Source organism: Lissotriton vulgaris, chromosome 1_2 (assembly GCF_964263255.1).
Source record: "Lissotriton vulgaris chromosome 1_2, aLisVul1.2, whole genome shotgun sequence".
NCBI lineage: Eukaryota > Metazoa > Chordata > Amphibia > Caudata > Salamandridae > Lissotriton > Lissotriton vulgaris.
The window spans coordinates 250,929,932-250,947,515 of NC_141686.1; the positions used below are offsets into that span (position 1 = coordinate 250,929,932).

At 49.7% G+C, this 17,584-nt stretch overlaps 1 protein-coding gene across 6 annotated transcripts in view; it reads left to right on the forward strand.

The window, feature by feature from the left end:
- The window catches only part of DMAP1 (DNA methyltransferase 1 associated protein 1), a 406,667-nt gene that overhangs the window by 24,432 nt on the left and 364,651 nt on the right, over positions 1–17,584 (forward strand). For all 6 annotated transcript variants that reach the window (XM_086953166.1, XM_086953164.1, XM_086953169.1 and 3 more), the window contains one exon: positions 13,208–13,262. The gene's annotated coding sequence lies outside the window, so the exon portion shown is untranslated. The remainder of the gene's footprint in view (positions 1–13,207; positions 13,263–17,584) is intronic.

Below are 17,584 nucleotides of genomic sequence, written 5' to 3' on the forward strand. Positions count from 1 at the left end.
TCAACAAGTATTTATGAAATCTTAAAGAAACACAGTTACTGAACAGATGTTCTTTCGTAATAAAATTATGCAGTTCATCATAGTATTGCACCTGACTGCCTTTGAACCAACCACACAAGGCTTTTACTGAAAATCTACAAAATCAACCCAGGACTGACTTAAGGTTTTCTGAGTCCCCCTGAACATAATTCCGTACTCTTCAGTGGTGAGTACAAAGCCCTCAATCAGGGTACTACCCTTCTGTCTCTGCACTTACCAGAGAACAGTTCCCAAAGTTGAAAGCCCAATATTTCGGGCTGAATCTTCTTGGGAAGGGTATGCCCAGACGTGGGTCCCGTCCTCACTATGCCACTGGAGTCAAGCTATCCTGGCTGATGACTGCTGAGAGCCAGAAGCCGGTCCTAGGATGCTTGATTTATGTCCAGGGAAGACATGGCTTGGCAGTTCGGGCTGGACTATTCCCATGAGGCACAGGGTCAAGGCTGATTTGCATATGGCCCTGTCTTAACTGGGGTGGTGTGGTGAGCAAAATAACAATGGATTAAACCCAGATCTGTGACTGGGGGGTGAATGTTTTGCCAATGTGCAACGCTCCGTCCATCATCTTGTGTGTTTTGCTGTTAGCCTGTATGGGATGGGTATGCCCAGACATGGGTCCCGTGCTCACTACACCACTGGAGTCAAGCTATCCTGGCTGATGATGGCTGAAAGCCAGAAACCGGTCCTAGGATGCTTGAATCCGGTCCATGGAAGGAGTTGCTTGACAGTCCGGGTTGAACTTTTCCCATGAGGCACAGGGTCAAGACTTATTTGCATATGGCCATGTCTGAACTGGGTGGCGTGGTGAACAAAATAACGATGGATTAAACCGAGATCTGTGACTGGGGGTGAATGTTTTGCCAATGTGCAACATTCCGTCCATCATCTTGTGTGTTTTGAGTCTTCTCATTCTACAGGCTCTCTCGAAAGCTTTAAACCTTTTGGTGATATTACTGTCTGTGTATTTGGAGACAATCCCTTTGGGGATTTTAGTGTCAAGCTTTCCTCTCTGTCCCTAGGTATTATGTTGCTGTCACCATTCATGGATGCTAAACCCATGTCAGCCCTTTCCCATTCTATGGCCAGTATCCTGTCCTCCAGAGCTATTCTTTTGGTCAATCTCTCCAGAAGTGCTTCCTCCTTTGTGAGATCTTCCTTGTACCTTAAGCAACCTGAGCTATTCTCAGTAGAGGCGGGGGCTACTGCAACATTGGGTCGGTAGTTGGATACAGGTACCACAACCATTCTTTCGAGTTGAGGAGGATCTGATCCATCCTCACTATCACTTTCCCCCCTCTGATCTTCAGGGTTGGAGGGCTCATCTGTAGGAGGGGCTTGCTCATACTCTGCTAACAGCTTCTAAGAATTGCAGTATTTATTTATTTATTTATTAGTTTTCTAAAGCGCGACAGCTACCCAAAAGGGTTTCCCGGCGCTGAGAGACACTATATTACAGAGCAGAATGTAGAACTCTGAGAGGGAGCTGGAGCAATTTACTGATTAAAGAGCCACGTTTTGATAACTCTGCGAAAATGGTTGTAGCAAGTTTCCAGACGTAAGTTCAATGTGAGAGCGTTCCATAGTTTGGGGCCCAGCAGCGAGAAAGACCTTCCTCCAATCTTAGCTCTGCGCACTTTCGGTACGCAAAAGAGGCCTTGAGATGCCGACCTAAGACAGCGAGCCGGCATATAAGCCTGCACATGGGATTGTAGATATCTAGGGGCATTACCCCATTTGATTCTGTGCATAAGGCTCAAAGTCTTGAATTTCACGAGGTTTTCGATTTTCAACCAGTGGAGTGCCTTGATGTGTCCAGATATTCTTTCCCTTCTGGGACACTTGCAAAGTAATCTAGCAGCAGCATTTTGGACGAGTTGGAGGCGTCTCATGACTGCTTGCTTTGATCCCAGGTACAGGACATTGCCGTAATCTAAACGGGAGGTGATCAGTGCATTGACCACTGACTTCTGCGTGTCTTCTGGCAACATCCAGATGATTTTTCTGAGCCATCTCAGAATAGTGAGAACAGATGGCAGTTACATTGTTAACTTGTGGCTCCATGGTTAATTTATTGTCAATAATGATGCCCAGGTTACGTACTTGGTTTGACGGGGTAGGTAGTTTTCCCATTTCAGAGGGCCAGTGCCTGGGGTTCCACAGGTAGTGATCTGGACCCAAAACTAGAACCTCCGTCTTGTTGCCATTCAACTTGAGTAGATTATTACTCATCCAAGTTGCAATCTTTCTGAGGCCGATTTGAAGGCAAGAGGGGGCGTCCTGTTCACCTTTTAGAAAGTGAGAAGATAATCTGAGAGTCGTATGCTTATGTATACATGTTTATACCTGTTTCCTCCGCAATCTGGGCAAGAGGGGTTACATACAGATTAAAAAGCAGGGGACTCACAACTGATCCCTGAGGGACCCCATAGGGTGTGAGCCAGTTTTAATCTGGTATCCCTTACAGAGGGTCCTTAACTGCGAGTATTTAAGTTACTGGAAGGGTGTCGGGTGTGAGAAAGTTACATCTTTCTGCATGGTTGCCCCCACTTTTTGCTGAATTGCTAATGTACTTTGACTGAGTGTACCCAGGGCTCCTGCTAATCCGGTACCCAGGGCCTCTGTGCTTTCTCTAAAATTGCATTGAAGCATAAATGCCAATTGGCATCTCTGGCCACAGGTCAGCCCCTGGTAAATGGTACCACAGGTACCCAGGGCACTGTGACCAGAGAAAGCTTCTAAGGGCTGCAGCACTTATTGTGCCACCCTTAGAGGTCCTGTACCATTACACTCACACACTGCCTATGCAGGCTGCGTGTTTTGGTGCAGAACAAAGTGAAGAGTCGACATGGCACACATGCCATGCCTGCAACCCACTGCCCTGGCATAGGTCAGTCACCCCTCTGGCTGGGTGCACTAAACCAGTGGTGAGGGTACAAGTGCATGAGCCCTGTGCCTCTACAGTGTCTCATTCCATTCTTAGGCATTGTAAGTGCAGTGCTGCCATTAAGAGTATATGGTGCTGGGAGTTTTTCATTTTTCTAAAACCAGTTTTTATTGGTATTTAGTGTATCAATACTTTACAGTATAAGCATTGCTTATAGTATTTTCAGTTGTGCTGAGAGTTTGTCATTACGAACTCCACAACACTATAATGGCTACACTGAACAGTTTGGTATCAAACTTCTTAGCACATTAAACCCATGAAAAATACACACATAGGGCATCTCCGAGATGCTCCCTGAAAACGTACCTACCACTTGTGTCCAGACTGAGTGGCTGCTTTCAGCTGTCACCAGCAGACATGTTTCTGGACCCCATGGGTCGAGAGCCTGCTGCTCTCTGTGGCCTGAAACAATGCACATCCTGCGACGAGTTGCCAAGCCTCCTCCCCCCAGGATGGGCAGGGTGCACGAAGGGGAAGCTTCAAAGGCTTGCCTCCTTTGTGAGCCTCCTCAGACCACTTGCTGCTTTCAGCAACTGGTCCCCACTGGTTCTGACCCCTACTTTGGGCGGGAGAACTGGCGGGAAAAACAAGTGAACAAGAGAGGTGTCCCCATTTCTGCCAAATCCAACCCTCAGATTGGGGAGGCGAGGTGAAGCCCAACTCCTAGTCCACGCCATCTTGAAGATGGGGGGACTCTGCTAAACAGGGACAGGCTCATGCCCCCCCCCTACCTTTCACCTACCTGTAACGCCTCTAAATCTAGTATTTAGGGGCAACCCTGAACCTTGCTTTCTCAGACAAGAAGAAACTACAAGAAGGACCGAACAGCCATGCAGCAACTAACAAGAGGAAGATGCCCACTGACTTGGCCTCAGCCCTATAGGCCTGTCTCCCTGCTCGAACCTGGTCCTGCGAAATCCCAGTGTGTCCTGCAGCCAGCAACCTCGAAAACCACAAAGGACCTGCCTGCCTTCAACTATAAAGTCTCTGTCTCCCGTGAACACCGGATGTGTTCATCTGCAACCTCTGGCTGTGGCCGGACACCCCGAATCCGTCCCACTCTACATCCGCCGTCCACGGGCCATGCTCAAGAGGGTAATCCCCGTGAGATCACCCCGGCGATCCTGACCCGAGTCCCGGCGACGCCTGACCCGCCTCCAGCCAACAGCTGCAGTCTAAATCCAGAATGCCCCCCCAACCGCGACCAGGAGCTGGTAAGAGGATCTGACCCCAAAAGGCACCCCTGCACCCGTCGCCCCACGGCCTTGGGTGGCCAAACCGACAGTGCCTAACCAACCCCTAACTTCCCAAATTACCTCTCGAATTGGTGGTCGCACACAGAAGACCTTTGTCTCCAAGCCTTCGGTGCCTTTGCAAACCAGAGGTTCCCCACTGCAAACAACAGAGTGCCTGACGTCGAAACACCCTGCTCCCGGCCGCCCTAGTGCAGCTGAGGGTGCACCTTTTGGTGCTACTTTGTTTCCCCATTTGCCCTGAGCTAAAGTCCATGAGCTTTGCTCCCACCCCACAACCTAGTGACCTGCTTGCCAGTAGCCACCAACCGGAGGTCCCCCTAGCCCTGATTGGATAACATTGGGCCTCAGCACTCTGCACCCGGAAGCGCTAGTTCCGCAGAGGGTGCATCCTTGACCGTGGGGGCCCCTGAGTCTACCCCCAGAACCTCAACTCCCACTGCCAAATTTTTACCTCAAAACCGATTACACTATTTTCCTCCGTAGGATAACATTGACTGTTTTTCTGTGAAAAGTTTCTAAGTGTGGAGTTTGAAAACCTAAAGAAATTCTTTGAAATTACAAAACGATTTTGCTTACCTGTTTTCAGGAAATGTCCCAGAGTAGTATCTAGGTATACTACTCTGTGTAAGCCTAGCAATCTCAAAAGTTACTTACCTGCTATTTTACTAAAAAGCCTATTCAAGTCTATGTACTGCATTTAAGTATTTCATTTCTCTGCATCCATACTGTAAATCAAACCAAAGTGCGAATACAATTATCATTCAAACTGTATTTCAATTGCATTACTACTGTAATGTATTTATTGCTTACCTGTGCCAGGCTTGCTTGGTCCTAGAAAATAAAACAAATAAAAGAAAAAGAATATTTTTATATAAAAAACAATTGGTCTGAAGTTCTGTCTTTGAGTGTGTGAATTCCTTTGCTGACTGTGTACAACAAATGCTTAACGCTACCTCTGATAAAGCCTTACTACTCGACCACACTACCACAAATAGTGAATTAGGTGCTATCTAACTTTACCTCTGCCTACATTTGGGGTTCCACTGGACTCTGTGCACACTGGTCATACTGAGCCAGTTTCCTACATCAGGTCAAGGTCCTTAACCACTTCCCCATAGGTACTCGTTATTCTTTTAAAGTTGGGACCTTTTAGGGGGTGAAAATCGAACAAAATTCAAAAAAACCTCTGGTCCTAACTTTAGTAAATTATTAAATTCTAAAAAAACAATGAAACTCTGACTTAACCAAGACCCTAATAGTTAATTTTAGAAATGTAGAAATATCAATCATGCAATTTAACCAACGGCAATATTTGGAATAACTCATGTAGTCATTTATCAGGTTTCGCCTGTCGAAAGCTGCGCAGCAGCGTTTCGCGCAGGCGAAATCTTATGAGAATAGTATGTGGGCTTTGTCCCGCCTCTGTCTTCCATTGGCTAGCTCCATAAATGGAGGCTAGCCATTGGAAGAGAGAGGCGTCAGTCATTGTGCGAGGCGATTCGTGGGCGTTCGTGCGATTTTATTATTTAAAAAAAAAAAAAATTTCCCCCCCTCTCCGCCCCTTGTAGAACGTCATTGCGGCGGTGGGCGTTTACTTTTTTTTTTTTTTTTTTTGCAGCTGTTTAATTTGTCATTTGCCCCGACCGCCGCCGGAAGAAGTCGTCCTCTGGTGAGTGCTTGTTTCCTCTTTTCCCTCCTTATTCTTGTCTTTCTGCCATTTTCCACCTTTCTCTTTCCCATCGGTCTCTTCCGCCGCTTGCTCTTCCCCGTCTGACTCCTGCCTCCCGTTTGCTCTTCCCGTTCTTTTCCGCCTCCCCGCGTTGTAAATAAACTTCTTGAAGGCTCTGATTCCAGCTTGTCTTTCTGCCATTTTCCAACTTTCTCTTTCCCATCGGTCTCTTCCGCCGCTTGCTCTTCCCTCCCGTTTGCTCTTCCCGTTCTTTTCCGCCTCCCCGCGTTGTAAATAAACTTCTTGAAGGCTCTGATTCCAGCTTGTATTTCTGCCATTTTCCAACGTTCTCTTTCCCATCGGTCTCTTCCGCCGCTTGCTCTTCCCCGTCTGACTCCTGCCTCCCGTTTGCTCTTCCCGTTCTTTTCCGCCTCCCCGCGTTGTAAATAAACTTCTTGAAGGCTCTGATTCCAGGAAACTCGGGGGCTGAGTGGTTGTTGAGTCATCCCACCCCTCCCCACTCCCAGTCTGCCGCGGGCCTTTTGTGTGAACAAAGGTTAAAGTTTTCTTCACGAGCCTGCTCCCTCCCACCCGGAGTGTGGGGCGCAAAGCGGGTGGTGGTAGTTTCTTACTTTAATCTGATGTTTTGGGTACATTACACCACACCCAGCGCCACTAACTCTGGAAACACTCGTTTTCTTGAAAGGAAAATCGGATTTTGTGTATTTCCTCCATCATGCTCTGATGACCACCTCTTTCCTTCTTACTCTACATGTTGTATTTTGCCGCTTCTAAGCGCTGTAAATCAGTGTTTAAACTCGGGATATGGAGGTGCAAGCAGCTCGAAAGCTTTGTTGTATTCTTTTAGTGAGCACCCGTGTGGCAGAGCGTTACTCGCTAATAAATATCAGGTCATTCATTCCTCGGGGCCAGACTTTCTCTACAAGTGATCTCAGTCAGCGCCCTCCGACCCCACACTGGGTGTTCTGAAATGGATCTGTGTCCAGAGAATCGAAGCCCCTCTCTGTGCGGGCACTCACTCTATTTATAACGCTCCCCTCCCATGGGGGGGCCTATCAGTAGTGCAGCAGGCGCAGTGGCACCGGGGCCCAATGATCTAAGGGTCTCTGGGGTTTAAGGGGCTCTCTGCACCCATATATGTGTCTGCATTTCAGCACCTAATTGGGGGACATTAGGGGTGGGGGTGTTTTCAGCTTCCATTAGTGCGCATGGCAATCTCCCTACGCCACTGCCCTACCAGTGGCATGGGGCAGAGGACCTCGGAAGAGGGTCCCTGATTTGGGCTGCATGTGGAAATGGGATAGCAGCGTAAGAGGGTGCTATAGCTCCGCGAGGCCCCGCCCCCAACAAGCACACACACACACCGGGCACGGGCAGTCTGGTCTCTATGCCACTCTGCTCACAGATTGGCACTGCTGGCTGTGTCTTCAGATATAAAGTAAATATGCCGCTTTACCACACACTCTGAAAGTCTGTAGTGTAATAACCAAAAGCCTGTCTCCCGGTGTCTGCTTTCTAGCTACACCGTGCGCAGTCTGTTACCTGCCTCGCCCTTACAGCGCTCCGAAGCCCACTCGTGGTCGTGGCAGGGCGGCACTTCAAAAAACTATACAAATAAATAAAAGCTAATGTATCACACTGGAGAGGGCAGACGAGGTGCCCTCGGGTTTCCTGGGGGGGTGGGTCGAGGTGTGAGGGGCGGGTCGGTCTTGACGCCGCAGGAATCATTTGGAACTCATTCCTCGCAGTGTTATGGGATCTTAGTCAGGGATGTGTGGGTGGGAGGGACCCCCGGCGGGCGCCTTCCGTCTGGGCAACAAAGAGGCCTTTGTCTCTGACGGGGACATCTCTGGTTGTGGGGTGGGGGTAGGGGCAGAGCAGCTCCCCATATTGGATGGGGGCCTCATCTGTGCAAGAACAGCACAAGGCATTTTAATTACTAGAAATGGCTGATGTTGGAAAGCACAAGGGGTTCAATGTGACATCGGGAGGAGCGATAAGGGGATTGGTCATTCAAATTGGAGGGGAGGGTGTGAAGAATCTCTAGGTCGCTCCCCGGCACTGGGATCATCAAGGTCTGACCCCTTCCTCCCCCGCCCTTGGCTGTAATGGGGAGCTTAGGACCGGCTTTCTACAAAAGATGCCCAGTAGCACTGCCAGTAAATCACTAGTTTGCTAGTGGGAAGGGGAGCGAAGCTGTAGCGACATTCACTGTGTCCCGCGCAAACTAGGCAGAACGAGGGGGCTCAGGCTTGAGGACTTAAAGCGTCTGCCCAAGATCACACAGTGTTGTCATGAACGGAAGACGAAGTAAGATCCACTTTGGTTTTGACTCCGGTGGGCACAAATCCACATTTTCTCCACAGTCCATTTTTAAAAAACTTTAAAGTGTCATAAAGGTGGCGGCAAGTCCTAAACGAAGAACTTGTGTGGTCAGGACCCAGCTGTACGTCATCTTGGTGAAAAAGAGCTCCGTGCACCAATGCGCGCTTGCATGCCTCTGATTTCTCAGTCTGTGGGAAACTCCACTTGGGGGGTCGGAAAGCAATGAGTGAGGTCGGAGGAGGGAGGGGCTGGGTGCAATGCACCAATCCCATCGGCCTCAGCAGGGACATTCCTGCAGCCTCAGTGACACCCCCCTCTGGATCCCGCCTCCTTCTGTTGCCCCTCCCCGACAGCCAACTAAACTGCCCCTCCTAGCTGCAAGACACTGATCTGCTATCCCTCTGTGCTAGAAAAGACACTCATGTTTTACGAGCATTTATTGGTGTGGGGCTGAACTCTGGGAGCATGTAGTGGGGTTGTGGCCAGCCCCGCCTCTCCTCCATGTGTTCGCTGGCCTCTCGTCGTGCCCTTCCCTGTCAGGGGTGGGAGCCACACCCCCCACATCTCCCGGGAGTTCCTCTGAGGTTTATCCACGCAGCTTGATTGCAGGAAAGCCCTGCTCCATAACATGACCGCCCATCATCTACCCCGTCACAGTAATTCCGTTTAAGCCAGGGAGTGCATTGGTAGTAGTGTTGTACACACCACTACTGAAGTTTGCATTCTTTCGTAAGGTGCATGCTATATTTCCAGTTAATTGCAGCGCATTTTAAAGTCACATTCCTCAATTTGTTTTTGCAGTTGTATATAGCGCGAGCTCCGTCCCAAGGTATGGGAGCGCTTTACATGAGCGCCATGAGCGCCAGTTACTTTACACAAGAATCCAACCCTTTTTTGATAGGCACGAGGAGATTAAGTGATTTGCCCAGAATCACAGGATGTTGAGCCATTTACCGTCAGTGTTGCCCTTCCCTACATACCGTCTCCCTCAGCGGGTCCAACGCAACTCCGCAAGGGGACTCTGCAGGACCTGTGCTCATCTGAACGTGCTCATCTGAACGTGAGAGGCAGGCAGCACAGACTGTATAAGTGAAACTCTGTCTCAAGGCATCCACCTGGAAACCCGTCATCCCAGGCCACTCCAACCCTCCGATCCTGCCGTTCCTCCACTCTTGTGCCAGGTCTTCCCAGCTCCTTCACCCACACACAGAAGTTCTGTCACAAATACGACTCCTCTCCTCCCTCGTACACACAAACCCAGCAGTTTCACCACAGTTCTGCCTCCTCTCTCAAGGCCACCGAGTACAATCAACTATAGACAAACAGGCGGTTTTTCGTTATAATTTATGTCCAGATTTGTGCCGCAATGTATGGTGGTGCAGTGTATGATTGGGCGTTCGAGACCAAGTGAGTTGGGAAGGGAGCATGTATTGTATAGCACAGTCTTGAATACACTACCTCCTACAGGGACGCCTGCTGACTCTCCTCTTGATACTCTTCTGCAGGAGTAAATGCACAAGCCAGTTTTCATCGTAGTGCAAAATGCTAACTGAAATAGTTGCAATACAAATCGCATTTGCGAGAGATTAAGCTATTGCCATTGTAAATGACAATGCCATTTATTTATCTGTTTTCAAAACCAACACATAAATAAAAAGTTTGTCATTCACAATGCCAATAGCTCAAACTTTTCCAAAGGCGAAACCGTTGCATTGTAAATGCTTGTTGACCAAGTGGTATCAGCAAATGCAAAGTTGTAGACCTCCCCGCTTATCCACCAATGTAGGAAGCTGGCTTTCTATATAGTGCACTGAAACTCAGTGCACTGTGTAGAGTCCAGTGGATCCCCAATTGGTTTATAGTAGCTTAAGTAGATAGCACTAACTCTCACTTTTGTGGTAGTGTGGCTGAGCAGTTAGGCTTATCAGAGGGTATAGCAAAGCATTTGTTGTTCTCACAGAGGCAATAAATGAGACACACACTTAAAGAATAAATCTGGTACCAAATTAAAAACATAAAATGTATTTTTGTATATGTTGTAAAACCAAGAACTTCGTTTAAAGTAAGTACTGTTTTTGTTATCAATTTTGACAGGTAAGTAAACTTTTGAAAGTTGTGCGCCCAATGCGATCCTATGAAAGGAAGTGTCATATATGCATAGAGGTAAGTACAGTCAGTTTCAGGTGTTCACCTTCTCTGTTTCGGATTGTAATGGGGCCAGATCGAAAGTCCTACCAGCAGTCTTTGGGGAAGACCCAGGTTTAGCCAGGAGCAGGGTGCTGGTGAGGTTGGTAGATTTGTGCTAGGCAGAAGAGAGCCACCTGAAAAAAGGCTGCACAAGTGGTCTTGGAGGCAAGTCTGAGAGCTCCCAAATGGGGGTTTGGGTTGTAAGGGGTCAGTTCGGCTGGGCTGGATGCGCAAAGGTGTTCCTCGCAGTTAGGGACAAACAGCTGGCAGGGGCAAAATCAGGGCCGCTGGGTACTCACAAAGTGTGTCTCTGTGATGCCGAATTCCCTCCACGGCTGCTCGGTCATGATGGTCTGGATTGGACTCTCACTATTGCTGTTTGTTGCAGCGCTTGCAGTACTCCGGGGATTGATGCTGAATGGCTCAGGTTAGTCTAAGGGAGGCTGGAGGCGATTTTTGAGGTCGTGGCAGGCATCGCTCTAGAAAGCCCATAGCTCTTCTGCTGCTCTCACCAGGCAGTGACTCATCTTCATCTATCTTTATTCACTCACAAAAATGGTCCTAATTGGCAACTTATTTATTGATTACTAGCCAACATGCTTTCACGACACTACACAACAAATTGCGCTGGACCGTTTATGGTTATCATGTCGCCAAACTCTTATTAGAAATGAGTATTCCTCCATAAACAAAAAAAGAATGACCTTTCAATATTAGATCTTTCAAGGAATGAAAGTAATTCCTAAGCACATCAAGTACTGCGTTACTGTGAAAGCTGTTTGTAAAGAACTGGTAATTTACAGAGGAACCACGATTTATAATTCATTCTAGTACTTGTAAGGACCCAAAGAAGCAACTGTAGTGTTGTGAAACACGTTTTGGCCAGTAATAAATAAATAAGTAATCCATTAAAACTCTTTTTATGAGGGATAATCTTAAAGTTTTGACTATTTTAATTGACTCAAACCCAGTCTGTCTCTGGTGCAGTTGGTCGGTTTAACAGAGACTCCTGAGAATACCGCAAGTGTGCTCCTGAACTGGAGCCGATCACCTTTGCTGAAGCAGCTGAAGTGTGCCTTAGCGATTACCGTATCAAGATCTCACTCATAAGCCTGTGGCCACTTGGATGGACAGGGCCCGAATGGATTCTTCTACCTCAGCCATGGTACTTGTCGAGAGTGTGCTAGAGCAAAGTGATTAGCTGAATAAGAGACTTTTTGTCAAATTGTGCCAGAATGGCCATCTTACTGGGTAGCCCCCGGCACTTGCCAAACATGTGCTAGTGTGCTAAGCCGCTGTAAGTGAAGATGCTGCCTTCTAGACAAAATGGTGGCTGAGTGAATGTATGGTTGCCTGAGACGTTGACCGGAGTGCACTCCGGAGTGCAAGCCCTAAAAGTGGCACAACTGTTGCCACCTGGCTGGGAGACTGGAAACATGACTACATGGCCTTATTCACTACCTCACTCCGTTTCATATCCTACCCCTCTCTTTGCAGACCTTTTGATGATTGTTCCAACTGAACTCTTCAGCCAGACTTCAAAGTATTTGTAGAAACATCATGTATGTTGTTATTTTAAACAATGGATTTTCATGCTTGTGCTTCTGCCCTTCTTCCCCTGTCATGGCCTTTATTCACAACTTTGGTTTCTAATCTCTATGATATATAAGTGAAAAGTAACCAGTTCTTGTGTACAATGTGCGCTGAATACTCCACCCACATCCTATTGTTCCCATCATTGACTGGTGCCCTCCTCAGAACCCAGCATGCAAGTTGAATGCACAGCCAACCAAACATTTAACACTGGCGTGTTAAGTATACTTGGTTCCGCCCACTAACAATTTGTGATACGGATCATGGGCGATATGACAGCATAGAATAATATTCTTGAGTTATTTAATCATTTTTTCCTCGACTGGCCAGATCAATGACTGCCTCACCCCCACATAGCAAGGCCAGTGGTAGATTTCAACTTTACACTCGGCTGTTGAACATTTTATTTTACTCTCCTATTCTGCGTTTTAAGTTCTGGAGCAAAGGAGCAATTCACTTTATATCCATATTTTTGTCACTTTCTAACTCCAAAGTCTATCTTGTAGCCATTGGCCTATGAACAAGAAGTTCCACCCCTTCTCTTGCTTTCTCTGAGACCTTTTTGTTTAGTTTGTAATCTCTCCAAAGGGACTGATTGGGTCAGAAACTAGTGGGACTTCTAGTGACATAACTTCACATGGAGGATGTTGCGTGCTGGAGTTCAGTTAGGTGGTCTTTAGTTGTGGGAAGTAGACAGGTACTGTAGGTTTCTGGAGTTCAGTAAGGTGGTCTTTGGACTGTGGGACTTGCGTGCTGTAGGTGGCTGTAGTTCATATTCAGGTGGTCTTTGGTTGTGGGAAGTAGGCATGTTCTGTATTGTCTGGAGTTCACATTCAGGTTGCCTTCGTTTGTGGGAAGTAGACATAAGCTGTTGCTATTCCACTGCCCAGTCTTGCTGCTGTTGATTGCATCAGGTGCGTTTTCCACCATCATGGAGCAGAGTATCTAGGTAGGGAGACTTTTAATTTCATTAGCAATTGTAACCTCCCAAGATGCAAATCCAATCAGACGTCTTTGGCAGTTGACAAGTCCATGTATTGTTTTTTTCAAATTTTTCTGTTAGCTGAACCCTTTTCTGTAAATGTGGCAGTAAAATTGAGGGAAGAATCACTTTTGTCACTTTTGATCTCTTAAGCCTTTGTGCCTTTCTTACATTCTTTTATTTACTTACAGGTGCCCTGGAACAGAGACTTGCGCAGAGTTTCTCAGAGAACTAAACCACGTAAAGGTTAGTTTTGGACTCAAGGTAAATGGTAAGAGGGCAGTGAGCCTGTCCTAGTAAACTCAAAGCCTAGGTACATTTTCCTTTCTTATGTGGACTGATACCCCATTGTGTTTTGTGCCCCGTTGTGAAGATTCCTTTTCTTTTTCAAGTGACCTCTGTTCAGCAGCGAGGCCTTTTGAGAAAAAGTCAAAGCAGTGCCATTGACAGCTCCTGAGGCGGAAAGCCGGGAGACACGAGCAAAAAAGCGAAGCACTGTAATTTTAATACTGTTTTTAGGTCTCGCCTGTCGATGCGGATGCGCATCGAGCAAGCGAGAGTATTGGGACTTATCCACTCTTTCCCCAACTTGCAAGGAATCGTGGCGATTCCTTGCAGTGCCCGTGACTTTTAAGCTCAATGCGCATGCGCATTGAGCTTAAAAGCGCGTGCACATCAGTTCCCTCAGCCGCACTCCGCCCCCTCCCCTTCCCGCCGTGTCGCATTTCTCCTCCCCCCTCCCCTCTGTTTGTTTAATTTAACCCGCTCCGCCCCCTCCCCTTCCCGCCGTGTCGCATTTCTCCTCCCCCACTCCCCTCTCTTCCCTCCGTCTTGTTTATTTTACCCGCTCCGCCCCCTCCCCTTCCCGCCGTGTCGCATTTCTCCTCCCCCCTCCCCTCTCTTCCCTCCGTCTTGTTGCCTATGGGCGGCTGTGCTGGCAAGCAGCGCTGCTTCCTCTCCTCTTTCTGTTGAAACAAACAGCAGGGAGGGGAGGCGTTTCCAGGGCCAGCTCACTCTCGCTCTCTTCGTCTTGTTAGGGTTTTCACCATCAGAATCAAGGAGTGACAAACCAGCCAGTATGTACATTTTCAATTCAGAACGCCACCTTTTTTATGCACACTGATTTACACAATATTTCAGCGCAGTGCCCCGTTATTATTTCAAGGCGCTACATTTGCTCGTGACAAACATCTCGCAAACCATTTCAGCGAGCAAAGACGCGCCTCGCGCTGCCTGCGTCTATGTGACAGCGCGAGACGCTTCTTAAAATAGAGCAGCGGTCGCTGAGCTCCGGTTCAAGCCCTCGTAAACTTTATTTTTTCAATGCAATACGTCTGTTCCAAAACAAGCAGGCCCTCGGCCCGCCGCTGCCGCTGCACACAGGCTCCGTTGTGCCGCCTCGGTGAATCACTCCTCCTGCAGGCGGCTGATCTCCTGGGGCTGGCTGGAGGCCAGGGCGGCTGCAGCTGGGCCTTGCTGTCTGTTCTCCAGGCCTGGGGGGCAGGAAGGCTTGGCGCTCACCAGCGCGCCCTGTTATGAATGCTGCCTGTACCCAATGTGCCCTCGTTCCTCGCCTGTGCCCGGACCCCGTCTTTTGCCTCTGGCTGTGGAGCGCTTCTCTCTGTTTCCACCTCGTCTCCCCGAGCGGGGGCCGCACCTGGTACCCCCTCCAGCCTCACACCCTTTACGCTTCCTGTCTAATGAACTGTGTTTCCATCACTGCTCTCTCTCCCTGCCAATGTCGCCTTTCTCTCCCATTGCCCTCTGCCTATGACCCTTCACCAGTCGCTGTCTCTTCTTCTCTGCCCGTCACCTCTGCAAGGGGGTCTCCTTTCTTCATGCCCTCCCGTCCTTTGTTGACATTGTCACTCTCAGCTCTCCTCACGCGCCCTCTCTCCTGAAGTGTCAGTAATCGCGGCCGCCGTTTCTCCCTCCCCTCACCTCTCTCCCTTCTTCCCTCGATCTGTCTGTAACAGAGTCACTGCTCCTCCCACTCTCTCTCTCTGTCTGCCTGACGCCCTCTCGCCTATCCTCCTATCCTGCCATCTCTCTCACATCCTGACATCTCTCTCACATCCTGACATTTCTCTCACACTCTCTCCCATCCGGCCATCTCTCTCTCCCATCCTGCCATCTCTCTCTCATCCTGCCATTTCTATCACACTCGCTCCCATCCTGCCAGCTCTCTCCCATCGGGCCACCTCCCTCCCATCCTGCCATCTCTCTCCCATCCGGCCATCTCTCTTCCATCCTGCCATCTCTCTCCCATCCTGCCATCTCTCTCCCATCCTGCCATCGCTCTCCCATCCGGCCATCTCTCTTCCATCCTGCCATCTCTCTCCCATCCTGCCATTTCTCTCTCCCATCCTGCCATTTCTCTCCCATCCCACCATCTCTCTCCCATCCGGCCATCTCTCTCCCATCTTGCCATCTCTCTCTCATCCTGCCATTTCTCTCACACTCTCTCCCATCCTGCCATCTCTCTCCCATCCGGCCATCTCTCTTCCATCCTGCCATCTCTCTCCCATCCTGCCATTTCTCTCTCCCATCCGGCCATCTCTCTCCCATCCCACCATCTCTCTCCCATCCGGCCATCTCTCTCCCATCCTGCCATCTCTCTCTCATCCTGCCAATTCTCTCACACTCTCTCCCATCCGGCCATCTCTCTCCCACCCTGCAATCTCTCTCTCATCCTGCCATTTCTCTCACACTCTCTCCCATCCGGCCATCTCTCTTCCATCCTGCCATCTCCCTCCCATCCTGCCATCTCTCTCTCCCATCCGGCCATCTCTCTCCCATCCCACCATCTCTCTCCCATCCTGCCATCTCTCTCCCATCCTGCCATCTCTCTCCCATCCCACCATATCTCTCCCATCCGGCCATCTCTCTCCCATCCTGCCATCTCTCTCCCATCCTGCCATCTCTCTCACACTCTCTCCCATCCAGTCATCTCTGCTCCCATCCTGCCATCTCTCTCCCATCCGGCCATTGCTCTCCCATCCTACCATCTCTCTCCCATCCGGCCATTTCTCTCCCATCCTGCCATCGCTCTCCCATCCCGCCATCTCTCTCCCATCCCGCCATCTCTCTCCCATCCTGCCATCTCTCTCCCATCCTGCCATCTCTCTCCCATCCTGCCATCTCTCTCCCATCCTGCCATCTCTCTCCCATCCGGCCATCTCTCTCCCATCCGGCCATCTCTCTTCCATCCTGCCATTTTTCTCTCCCATCCGGCCATCTCTCTCCCATCCCACCATCTCTCTCCCATCCTGCCATCTCTCTCCCATCCTGCCATCTCTCTCTCATCCTGCCATTTCTCTCTCATCCTGCCATTTCTCTCACACTCTCTCCCATCCGGCCATCTCTCTCCCATCCCACCATCTCTCTCCCATCCGGCCATCTCTCTCCCATCCTGCCATCTCTCTCTCATCCTGCCATTTCTCTCACACTCTCTCCCATCCGGCCATCTCTCTTCCATCCGGCCATCTCTCTTCCATCCTGCCATCTCTCTTCCATCCTGCCATCTCTCTCCCATCCTGCCATCTCTCTCTCCCATCCTGCCATCTCTCGCTCCCATCCGGCCATCTCTCTCCCATCCCACCATCTCTCTCCCATCCTGCCATCTCTCTCCCATCCTGCCATCTCTCTCCCATCCTGCCATCTCTCTCCCATCCTGCCATCTCTCTCCCATCCCGCCATCTCTCTCCCATCCCACCATATCTCTCCCATCCGGCCATCTCTCTCCCATCCTGCCATCTCTCTCCCATCCTGCCATCTCTCTCACACTCTCTCTCATCCAGTCATCTCTGCTCCCATCCCACCATCTCTCTCCCATCCTACCATCTCTCTCCCATCCTACCATCTCTCTACCATCCTGCCATCTCTCTCCCATCCCACCATATCTCTCCCATCCGGCCATCTCTCTCCCATCCTGCCATCTCTCTCCCATCCTGCCATCTCTCTCACACTCTCTCCCATCCAGTCATCTCTGCTCCTATCCTGCCATCTCTCTCCCATCCGGCCATTTCTCTCCCATCCTACCATCTCTCTCCCATCCTGCCATCTCTCTCCCATCCTGCCATCTCTCTCCCATCCTGCCATTTCTCTCCCATCCGGCCATCTCTCGCTCCCATCCTGCCATTTCTCTCACGCTCTCTCCCATCCTGCAATTTTTCTCTCCCATCCTGCCGTCCCTCTCACCGTCTCTCCCATCCCGCCATCTTTCTCCCATCCTGCCATCTCTCTCTCTCCCAACCTGCCATCTCTCTCACCCTCTCTCCCATCTCTCTCTCCCATCCTGACCCTGCCGTCCCACTCACCCTCTCTCCCATCTCTCTCTCCCATCCTGGTATCTCTCTCTCACCCTTTCTCCCACCCTGCCGTCTCCCTCACCCCCCTACCATCTTCCCGTCTCTCTCACCCTCTCTCTCATCCTGCCGTCTCTCTCGCCCTCTCTCCCAGCTCGTCAGCCAGGCTCCCTCTGACAGCCTCCCGCCTTCACTGCCATCTTCTCTAAAGATTTACAAAAAAAACCCATAAACAATTCTAAAAGCACTAACTCTAATGCT